The following is a 12,807-nucleotide window of genomic DNA, read 5'->3' on the forward strand; positions in this document are numbered from 1 at the left end:
AGAAGGAAATTATCTTTAATGCAACAGGAACATTAAAAGCCTCAGTTTTCTTGGAAATGTATTAAACTCATGAGGGGTTCACATTAGGTTTTGAATTTTGAGAACTAAGTTATAAGAAACTTTGTTTTTCGAACAGAATTAGTTTAACACTTGCCCTTTCTAGCTCTTCTTCAGATATTGTTTTTAAACCTCAGGCTGTTAAAATTTTCTGTAAGCTCCAATCAATTCCAGATTCTGAAGGAAAGCCACTTCAAATTCCTAAACATGAACTAAATCTGTTGTAGGTAGAAGCAGCTGATGCCCACATCTCTGTGTGTGCATATGGGACAGGGTGCTGCTAAAAGGACTCAGCTGGTCTGTGTGGTCTGCTGGGGTGCCGCCCAAGTTCAAGGGAACACAAATAAGAGTTATCAGTTTTTGCTCATTCATTTATCCACATAAATATATTCTGAGTACCTTCTATGTATTAGGCATTGAGCTGGATGTTGGGATTATAATCGTGAACAAGACAGACACAGTTCCTGCTCTGAGGGACTTTTCAGTCCAGCTGGGAATATGGACAATCAAACATGTACAGTAATTCTGATAAAGTGTCCTGCATGTTATGATAGTGCTGGCCATGTGCTGGGCCCTGTGCTAGGTGTGCCGTATTCTTATCTTCACCTAATGTTCCTAACACCTCTATGAGTTAAGCACTGCTATTCCCCCCACTCCACATCCAAGGAAACTAAGACGAAGTAGTGAAATAACTCACCCCAAGTCACAGAGCTCTGAACCCAGGTCTGTCTGACTCCATAACCAGAGTTCTTATCCCCACGCCACACTATCTCACATAAAACAGGAAGACGGCATCATGCTCGACGTCATAAACCTACTGTTGTCAGGACTGTTGTCAGGGAAAGGATAAAACAAAACAGCATTTGCTGTGTCTTAAGCTACTTGGCTGTAGGGAGGTCTCTTAGGAGAATTAGGAATAAAATAACAACATGATTTCAAAAGGTCATTCTCTGTGACCCAAACCGTTTTCTAATTCTAGGAGTGAAAAGAATCTCTGCAAAATGAATAAAAGCGATAAAAGAATTGTTTTAAAAGAAGATTCTCACTCATTTTCACAAAGGCTGTATTCATATTTCCAGGGCTTTGTCAGAAAGTCAAGGCTAAAAAGAAAAAATAAAATAAAGACTAGCTCCCCTTCTTAAGAGGAAAAATGAGAGAGAAAGAAGGGACTATACATAAAAGTACAGTTTAAAAATTCTATCTCTGGCCAAGGTCAGCAGACTGCCCAGGTCTAGACAATCTCACTGGAACCCCAAATTTGTAAATGCCCCATAGCTCACTCCCTGGAGTGTGAGAGGACATATTCCTACAGCTGTTATTACCATTTAGCAGCTCAGAGGAGAGCAGATATTCTTTGACTTTTCCTGGGAAGATTTTCTTTTACTAACAGAAAAGGATAAAAACGTAATTCTTACAAAAAGAAGCAGTCTTGAGAAAGTAGACCTAAAAAATAATCCTCTCTGACAAAAGTTGCTTCATAAAGAATTTTCTGCTGTACATTTATTTGCAGTTGTACATGATATCTTAAGGTAACTAGCACATAGACTGCTTGTCTAAATGCTCATATTCTGCTTCCAGCTTTGGAATAACCAACAGGGTTGGATTTTGCAAGTGGTTTCACTTCCCTGGGCCTCAATTTCCTTTTCTATAAAATGAGAATGTTTGGACTTTATACTTCTCCTTCCATCTCCAATACTCTGTGATTGTAGTCCATGAACCCAAACTAGATAGCTGCTTATCCTGATGATCTTTTGAACAGGTGCAGTCCCATGGGAAACCAGACTCTCTGAGCATTTATAGCAAGTCATATTTATATCAGTGGGTGGCCACCCAGCTTCGATGGCCTCCCTCATGCTAGGAGAAGTTTGAGATAGGGAAAAACTCAAGAGAAAGTTAGGGTGAAAGATGGTTTGAATAACTTTCTGACTTGGAAAACAGTGAGATTCATACCAACTGAACCTAAAGGGGAGGAAATTATATATAATGATCTATGTCATGAGGATAATATCTTTAAAATATTAATCCTCTGTATACTTTTTACCTCTTCTTCTAAACTATGTTTCATAGCACCCACTCTATATCTTGATCACAAAGGAAGTAGAGAAAATGAATGTCATTTCAGGCAGGAGGAAGTAATGACATGTGCGGGGAGGGAGGGGAGCGGGAGGGACCTCCCACCAGAATGAAGAGGAAAATTAGTATCTTTCCTTCTAGCCCCCAGTGGATTGTGGGAAGCATAAGGGAACAGAGAGAGGAGATAAATGATGAGACATGCATGCTGTGAACAGTTTCTCTCAGCCAAAGTTCTTGAGAGTTAATCATTGCTGCACAACAAGTTACCACACACTTAGCAGCTTAAATCACATGCATTTATTATCTCATGGGGCCTCTGCTTAGCATCTCACAAAGCTGTAATCAAGATGTCAGCCAGGCTGTGTTCTCATCTGGAGACTTGACTGAGGAAGAATTCACTTCCAAAATCACTCAGGTTGTTGGCAGTTTTTATTTCTTTGTGGTTGCAGAACTCAGGTCCCTTGCTTTTATTGACTGATGGTTGCTGGCCTCTCAGATTCTGTAGTTCATCCACAATTCCCTGCCACATGGGCATTACCAGAATGGCCCCTTCATCAAGTCAGCAAGGAGAGTCTGTAGAATGATCTACTAGCAAAATGGGGTTTTATATAATGAAATGCAATCACAGGACTGTCCACCCACATGTAAGAAATGGAGAATATACAAGGGCACGAAAACCAGGAAGTGGGGATCATAGGGGTCACCCTAGAGTCTGTCAGTCATAAATACCAAAAACAAAGAGGCCCTTGTCCTTGTCTAAGTCTCTGGGGAGAGACTGTCTTGCAGAGTACTGCCCCCATCCCGTACCCAGCATGTGATGGCCATATCAGAGCAAAATCATGGTTAAGTTGAGAGAGGGACTGAGTTAGTTTCCTGGAGTCCCCCCTCTTGTATAGAAAGTATTCAGAAGTTCCTGGATGCTCTAGAGAAGGAACTGGAAGTAACTGACTTGTGGGGCAGTCAGTTCACCAAAGGGGTTCTCATGGCAGAGCAAAATGACCCTGTGGACAAGGGTAACCCAAGCCAGTATGCAAGTGGGAGTCATAGCCAGACCTTGGAGGGCTACAACAGCACCAGCTGGGTCAAAAGAAAGGCTTACCAGGCCATTACCAAGCTAGAGAAAAGAGTCTCAAGTTTCCAGCAGCAGATGCCAGCTGGGCAAGCGCTAACAATACAGAGAAAGGACAAGGTCCAGCAAGACCAGTGAGGACTCAGAGAGCAGCCAAGAGCTTGCATGAAGACCACTGGGACCACTTCCCATTGCCATGGCAACAGAGGAAACTCCCCCATCTACCATCTTGAGGAGGAAGATTCCAAAAACCTAAGCGATCATTTTACCAAAAGAGATCATTTTAAACCAAAGGAGACTGACATATTTTTAATTGGCTCACTTGAAGTTCACATTTGTTTCCCTGCTACCCCAGGGCTGAAGGATCCTGAAGAAAATTTAGCCAGTTACAGAGAATAAAGAAATTACACTTCCTTTGCACAATTGGAGTGTGTGAGTAAATTTGTAATCTTGCTACACCTGCTATGTAACAGACACTATGCACATATGTTTTCATAGAGTTCTCCCACAATCCTATGAGGTAAGTGTTATTATATTCCCTTTTTACAAATGAAGTTGAAACTCTGAGAGGTTAAGTAATTACACAAGGTCACACAGCTGGTAAGTGGAAAAGTTTGTGTAGAACCCAGAATTGTCTGATTCTAATTCTTATGCTCTATTCACTGTACCTCAGTTTTAGAGTAAACTAAGTGCTGTAACAAGCATTCCCCAAATCTCAGAGGCCTTGCACAATACAATTTTGGTTCTTGCTCATTTTACAGTCATTTTACCCTCTTCTAAACCCTCAGCGTCCTCTCCACTCAGCCAGAAATTATAAGAGGGGAGACAACCAAGGGTGTGTAGGGTGATTCTATGGGTCAGCCTAGAAATGGTACACATCACTTCTGCCAATATCTATAGGCCAGAACTCAGTGATATGATGCTGCCTAACTGCAAAGCAGGCTTGGAAGTGCAGTCTAGGTGTGTGCCTAAAAGACAAAGATGTGGGATTTGTGAACACATAATATTCTTTGCCACAATCCCATAAACTCATAACCTAAAAGATGTATATGAAATCTTTCCTACCTCCCTCACTCCAGAAGAGTCAGATTTTCCTATCATTAGATCTGAAGGTCAAATTCAGAAAATTAATCTGATAATAAAATGGTAAAGATAATAGATGCAGACAGAAAACTTTATGTTTGTCTTCATGGTACTCTAAATTTTGCTGTGAGGTATCTATGGTCTCTTTTGGTTTTATATAAAGGAATCCAGCAGCTGAGGTCCATGACTGGCATGTCCTCCGAGTTGTCTGTAGGAAGAAAGTGAGCTGTGGTTGATTCTAGCTGCTTAGTGAAATCATAGAGTAACCTATGTTTATGGTGTGTCTATGGCTTGGATGTTGAAGTTCCTGAGGGAGAAATCTAAGACAGCATGGTGGTGGTTATTTTACTATAGTTTTGGAATTGCCTGGATTTAAATCATTCAGATAACTGAGAATAATAATAATTAAATTATAACTTAGAAGTTACCATGTCATATTGTGTTTTGGATTCCCAGGACTGATAGGCACTAGACAAGTGCTTATTGATTTGGTCTTGCCAAGAAATTTATTTTAATGATATCTATGAAAAGACAAGCTTAGAAAATATATCTTTGCCTGGGATAAGGCCAATATTTTTCAAAACCATTGATGTCTCAGAATAATGTTAGGTTTCATAAATGCAGAAATAAGATAAATAATTATCAGCTTGGGGATGGTTGCCCTGTGTCCCTGACTTAAGATGAGATCAGTGATATTGCAACTGTGCTTTCCAGTGTCCTTCAGAATTTGGCTCATGGAAGGTAGAGCAGGGGGCACAAGAAGGGCACTTGTTCGCTACCCTTAATTCAGGCACAACAGTTTTGTCTGGATCTCTTGTACATACTGGGTTACCGTATAAAATCTGAAGAAAGGATACTAAGGTTAAAGATATTGGTAAACCAATGTACTAAACCACTGGATTTGCTTAGGCATTATATGTGGTATAAATAATTCTGCCTGTCTCTCTCTGCCTGAGAAAGAAACAAATGGGCAGGTGATGGTGGGTCATTTGGAGTCTATCTTCCCCAAAAGCAATTTGGAGAGTGGAAAGAGCATGGACTCTGGAAACGAACAGACCTGAGATCAAAATATGGATCTTAGTAGATATGTACAGTAATATCCTGACCTGGCAGGATGGTCATGAAGAATATGGAAGATCACAGATTTAAGGGGAGACTATATATGGTAGTGGTTAAGAACATGGTGTAGAGAGTTGGACTGCCTGATTCTAGGTGCTGCCTCTAACTATCTGGGTAACTTTGGGCAAGTTAACTAACTTCACTGATCCTCCATATTCTCATTTATAAAATAGGTTTAATAATAGTATTCATAAGCTCATTACAAAGATTCAATGAATAAACGACTGTAAAGCACTTAGCACAGGACCTGATACATCATAAGTTTACAGTGATGACAATTCTTACAAATAATTATTAATAAAGTCCCAAGCAGAGATCCAAATACCCAGAAGATATTCAATAAATCATAGCTATAACAGTTTTAACACAATACCTCCCCCTTAGAAAATGTAAAAACAAAGTAAAGAAAAAGGAAGGGGGCATAGATTGCCAATAAAGAGTGAAGGAGTGATTATTTTTTTACAGAGTTGAAGATGGGTGGAACAATTGAATGAATAAATTAAAGGGCAGGGTTGTTCATGGGCTTAGAGACAACCATGGATACACACACTTGGGGCCAGTTTCTTGCTCAGATGTAGGCATTACCATGTAAGAGGAAAAGCTAAGAGCTCTGACATGATTCAGTGGGCCTCATTCCAAAAGCAGGGCACTGCTATCAGACAGGCTCAATGAAATGCACATGAAACCTGGAAGCCAGCTAACGCATCATCACTCTACCAGCTTTACTAACCCATTCCACCCATACCTGTGTCCTCTGGGGATGACCATCCAGCTCAGGACCGGATGTAGGCAGGCAGCCAAGACAAAGGCCAAGAAAGGAAGAATGGTTAGCCCAGAAAGGGGGCAACTCTCTAACTGAGGCTTTTGCTTTTCAAACCAGCTCCCACATATCATTTAACGGGCAAGTGTATGGTGTCCAGTTGTGCAAGGTTCGGCAGTAAACAGACAAAGAGAATAGCATATATGTAGCTCCTGCCCTCAAGTACCTTGGGATCCAAGACTCATCAGAGAACCCTTTTTCCAGGCAGCCCATCAGGCAATAAGATCAGATGGCAACTTTGCAAACTCCTGTTCTATCTTCTTAATATTATAAAAGCCAATTCCTTCAAATTATCCATTACAGGCAAAAGAGAAAGAGAAAAAAAACCCACCCTACAATAACTTCTAAAATCCAAACTGATTAATTTCTCAAATGAATAATTTAGACCTTAGACATGAAATCATTTGGGAAAGAACTTCTACTTTAAGTAATTTCATTCTACACCTTTCAACACCAACAGATGCCACTATTTCACAAAACCTATGCTTGTCCCAGCTTGTCCCAGCTGCAAGATGTCTTCCAATACAACCAATCAAAGCAGGCAGAAGTCTGAGACTAATGGTGGGCAGGGTTCCCTTCCAATTCTGAAGAGAAAGGGGCACAACAAGGGTGAGCTATAGCCAGGTCAATCCCTTCAACCTAAGCAAATAGATACTTGCGGATGAATGCTCAGGATTTGAGATATTAATCTAGAAATGTTACCTGGAGACTAGATGCACTACCCATCTCCAAAACACTTGAGTACAGTAGACTGCATCTCCCAACAAAGACGTGGTGATTATATTTTAATCTGTCGTTCATGATCAAGGTCATGATAATATAAGTAAATTGTCATTACACGGTAGTTGTGTGAAAGCAAATGCCAATAGCAGACAGGTCAGATATATGTACCCACTAGAGGTTAGGATCACGGATTCAAATCCTGACTCCATCATTTATTACTTCTTGACCTTGACTCCTCTTTGCACCTCAGGTTACTAGTCTACAAAATGGGAATAATAACATCACTTATTTCAGAGGGCTGAAATGAGGATTCAATGGTTGATGTAATCCCAGTATATAACTTAATACAGTATCTGACACACAGTCAGCACTCTTTCTCAGTTATCATTTTTACTGGCAGACAAAACAGCGTGGGTTGTTCCAAAAAGCACCATTATCTCTCTTACACCTCACCTTTATGGTCTTCTTCAGACCCTTGAGATATGAAAAAGAAATGTTTTCTACATAAGCAATTATGAGCTACTTCTCAAAGGTCTCAGAATCTAGAATCCACTAGACTTGATCTTAAGTCCCAGTTAGGCCCACTACTGGCCACATGACCCTGGCAAGGTGTTCAACCTCTGTAAGTCTCAGTTTACTCATCTGTAAAGTAGGGATAATAGCGATAATTTTTCCGTAAGAATTCGTGACGATTAAATGAATTTCTACACTTGGGGCATTCAGCACAGTCAATACTATTATTAATATTATTAGAGTAACAAGCTTCGCCTCTCTGGCTTCAAGATCCTTTTCTCTAAAATAAAGAAATTAGACTAGATTAACCCTAAGCTTCCTGTCAGCATTAACATTTTCTAAATTTCTAAATTTTTGCCCCTTGACAGATGCAAATACTGAGTCACAGTTCAAAGATAACAAACGCAATGGTTTCCCAGACCATTACCCTCATAACTAGACTCTAAATACTTTATCCTATTTTAATTTACAAGCCTACCAGAGGCCTGGGCCTTTTGAATGTTCAGCTGGAATGTTAATTATGGGAAATTCCAGAATCCGTGGCCTAGAGACAAATTCTCATTTACTCTGTTCCTTGGCACTGGGAACCCTCTTGCCTCTCCTTCAGAACACCAACTTACTTTCCAAAGCTCACGAGACCAAAGCCAGATGGCAGTGGCTCCTGGTCCCTGCTGCCTTGGGCCCTTCCCACCCTGCTAGTCCTCAGAGCCCCACTCCTTAGCCTGGGTCTCCGGTTCCCACCTGTCTTCACCCCAACCCCAGGTCTCTAAGGTGGCTCTAAAAAACGTCTTCTTTTATACGACTTCCAGAAACACATTCTAGACCCTTTTCTGGGCCTGAGCCACTACTAACCAGGAAGAACTCTCAGGTTCGCTTGTTCCTTATGAGATTTAGCCACCATCCATTTGTTTGAGAGAAATCATTTCTTTGTTTGCCCAGGTTTTGCTTTTGCTTTGCTTGTCTCAGAGGCAGTGGCATTTCACACACTGTAACAGTGCACTTCATCAGCTGACTCACTCCGTACATAGCACAAAGCCTGGGCTCCTGGAAGCACTGGTTGGGCTGGGTTCCTGTCTCTCCTGCCCAGCCGCCTGACTTCAGACGTGAACGTGATTCAGAAAAAGGTCGTGGCTGCTCCATGATGTGAGGCTCTGAACATCCATGCACTCAGTGGTGGGAGGGTCGGGCAGACTGAGGTGCTGGGGGTTCAGAGAATGGTGAGGGAGCAGTCAGAGCAGTCAGAAGATGAAAAAATAAACGAAAAGCCCTCAGCATTTCAACGCCCTGACTCACCATTTTCTTCTAGGCAGTGATCTTCATGCCCCAAGGGTAAGATCTTGAGGGATAGGATCATTTTCAAGGGCAGAGGCACTAATTAACCCTGGTGAGTGGATCAATGGAGAGACAGTCATCGGTCAGGTGGCACTCAGGTCCTTCCAGTGAAGAGATGAGAAGGCAGATGGGTACGTGGTGCTTGCCCCTAAATGAACTGAGTAATTTATGCCTTAAGAAACCCTATGGCCTTGTACTGTCGTAAACAGTGCTGGCTTTCACAAAAACTTTCAGTTTACCCTCATTTTACAGAAAAACAGAACAAAACAAAACGTGTAGGCATTCAGGGATCAAAGGATTTTCTTTAGGTCATGTGGCCAGTTCAGCTCAAGAAAGGTAGGATGGCTGGTTCCTGAGCCCCACCCCGGGCCTTGCCTTGCAGGGGGGATGGTCACCGTGTCTGCTCCAAGCAAGACAAGAAGCATCACGGTATGGGACATTGGCCTGACACGTGCAGGTGGGCTGCTTCCCTCCCTTCCTGCAGGGAACCTGTCCCCTCAACAATGGAAAAGGAATTTTACCAAGACACCAGCCAGAGTCTTGGAAGCCTTCATTTTTGTCCTCCAACAGCTCAACTCCCAGAGAGTCAAGCAATCTGCCTAGTGTAGCAGAAAACCACGTCCATTTTTATCTGGAGCTATTTAATACATATTAGCAACACGCCAAGCACTGTTCCATGATCCCCAAGAGCCTTTCTCCCCACTTTGGACTGATTTATGCTAAAACAATTACACACTCTGGAGCTTCACTCCAACTCCTGCTGTGAAGTTCACCCCACGGGACCCTGTGATAAGTCAAAGTGGGAGAGCAGCCTCTCCTCGGCATTGCTAAGTTTAGGCACCTCAGGTGACCTCCAAGGCAGATCAGCTTGATATCGAGTTGGTGTGACACGCATCAGGCATGGCTGATGGCTGAGGTTTCAGTGCACTGTGGTAAGAAATGTGAGTGGAACCCACAAAGCTCGCCCAAGTCAAGATGAACCAGATCCCCATTTCACAGGCACACTCTCATTCCTCTGGAGGCCACTGACTGAGACCCTGGGCCTTCAAACACTTGTATAGCAGAGGCCACTCGAGTTAACCTGTGGGTTTCTACTCCTACCATCTAAATTATGTGCTTCTCAAGAATCAGTTGTGTTATTTCTTAGGCTCCTTATTCCAAATTTCCTTGTTATTATAATTGTGTAGTTTTGGTCAATATTATGTAACCTGATGAATATGAGCCTAGAAAAGAAAACGTCTGTTTCCATGAAAACGAAGTAGAATAATCTGGAAAGAAGTGGTAAAAGCAGTAGCTAAAAACAACATTGCTGCCTAATGAAGGTTTGGGCAAGATAACTGTAAAGGATTGGGGCAAAACAGTAAAAATCCACAATGGTTATGATTCAGATTTCTTCACAGGTGTCTTTCAGTTGGCCTCCCACGTTAAAGGAACCTCAGCTGGAAATCGTAGCTATGGGGTTGTGGGTGTGACTCATCCAAAACGATGGGGGGAACTCCTATCAGTGGACTTCTACTCAAAGAAAGAGCCTTGGTCCTGTATATTTTTTAAAAATTCAAAAAGCTAGTGAATAAAAGTACATTTATTATGTTAAGAGAAAATGAAAACATTTAAGGTATAAATGCATACTTCTCTATGTTTCTCCTCTTCAACTGATTTTTTTTCAGGTAACCAACTACTGGTCTGAAAGGGGGCTTCTACTGTACTAGGAGATAAATATGCCAACTTACAAAGTGTCCAGAGAGTGAATTAGACAAAAGAATGTGCCACCACAAACCTGAAGACTTTCGCCGCCTTAATAAAGGGGTCTTCATTCGTTCGTTTGTTCTGTTGTTGAGTTTATCAATATCCTGGAGCAGCTCTGTGAAGGCCCCATGGCAGGGGCTGGGAATGTGGTAAAAAGCAAGGTGGATGCAGCACCTCCACGAGGTTCATTTTCCAAAAGGTCCCTCCTCCAGCCTGAGCTCCCACTTCCCCCTCCACCTACCAGCCTGACCAGACACCTCCCCTGCCACACTCCTCTGCCACATGCCACTGGGACCCCTTGACTTTGCCTCTGCTGCGTCCCTTACCTAGAACCCTCTACCTCCACCCTCACCCTGCCCCGTCTTCCCATCCCATATGCCACCTCCTCCTCGGAGCCTGCCCTGGTCTCCCCAGGCAGATGTGATCTCTTCCCACTTTAACTCCCACAGAATTTTGTTTGTTGCTTCTTTGTCAACTTACAAATTTCTGGCATAAACTTAATTCCTTTCCTGATTTTCAAGGCCACTTAGGTCAATGACCAAGACTCATTCAGTTTGGCATCTCCACAGTGCTTGGCCCAGGGTTTTGTTCATAAATTTTAACTGCTACTTTGGTTACTTAACTACTACATATAAAGATCGACTAAGTACAGGAGATGAGCGAGGAAAAAAATACCTATTGACAGGTTATGAATGTGTTTTCTTATCCTTAAGATACATTTTTAATTGACTATGCAAACTTCAAAGCATCTTTTATTCACCAGCCAGCTTGCAAGTAATACAATGAGATCTGCTAAAAGGAAAATGTTTTGGAAGTTTTATTTGTTTGGGAAACTTGCATTCTATGGAGATTTTCCTTCCTGCTGGAAAACATCTGGATGTAAAATGAAGACATTAAGTTTTTCCTCATATTTCTAGAAATAATATTCTTTCAGGGATTTTGTTTATTCTCACATGCCCAGATGGAGAGGTAAGGGACTGTGAAGCACATGATACCTCATTGGAAAGTTGAGAATTCTGAAAGCATCACTATAAGGGCTGTGAATCTGCCTTGTCATAACCCAGGCAACTGTAAATGAGAATGACCTAAGGCATTGCCCAAGATGGCCATGATTTCAAATCACTATAGCCTTTAGCCCTACAAACCAAATGTATCCACAGGTGCCCAGAATTGCATGTCTCTAAAACACAATCATTTCCAAAGAAAATTATCACAACTCAATAGTGCTCTTTATGTTGTTAATAAGAGTTGGTCAGTCACCATGCTGATCCAAGCTCTGTCTGTACAGCTTTGGCTAATGTCCATTGCTTAGTGTGCTCTGGAAGTAAATTATGCCTACACAGATGTTAGTTGACCTGCCTTTATAAAGGACTTTATAAAGGAGGGAAGCAGGGTCACACAATAGAAAGATCATGGGTCAGGGGGCCAGACATCCCAGGCTAACATCTAGCTCTGTTCCTTGTGAGCTATGTAACAAACTGGCAGAGGCTTAGTTTCTTCATCTGCTACATGGGGAAAGAATATATACTTAGCAGGGGTGTGGTTAGAAATAAGATATTGTAGGTAAATGCCTGTACCTAGAAGATAGCTATGGATGTCCAAGTGACTTCCTCACTTTGACTCACGCTTGTTGCTCATAAAGCATTTGTACACTCAACTCATTTGGATCTCCTAAACTCCCTGTGAGAAAGGCAAGAAACAGTCTACAGGTTGAACTGTCTGAAATGGCTAATATTTGACTATTTTGACCCACTAAAATGGTTTATGGATCCACCTAACATTAACCTCATCTTATAGATAAGGAAATCACAGAACCCAGTAGTTCTGTCTCCCAGCCAGTGTCTGGTTCCACCAAGTGGTCTGTCACCAAAGTGTTGTTCAAAATGGAAAAGACAGACACACCAAAAGAAACATAGGCAAAGACTAGGAGCAGACACTCCACAGAAGGAACACAAATGGCCAATAAACACACACACACAAAAATGGGCAAATTCACCAGGAACCTAGGTATACAGATTAAAACAAAAGAGAGAGAACAAAAGCAAAAACAAACAAATGGAACTTAATTAAACTTAAAAGCTTTTGCACAGCAAAGGAAACCATACACAAAAGGAAAAGACAACCTACTGAATGGGAGAAAATGTTTGCAAATTATATGACCGATAAGGGTTAATATCCAAAATATATAAACAGCTCATACAGCTCAACATCAAAAAACAAAAAGTCAGATTAAATAATGGGCAAAATACCTGAATAGACATTTTTCCAAAGA

The sequence above is a fragment of the Kogia breviceps genome, chromosome 1, assembly GCF_026419965.1.
Source record: "Kogia breviceps isolate mKogBre1 chromosome 1, mKogBre1 haplotype 1, whole genome shotgun sequence".
NCBI lineage: Eukaryota > Metazoa > Chordata > Mammalia > Artiodactyla > Physeteridae > Kogia > Kogia breviceps.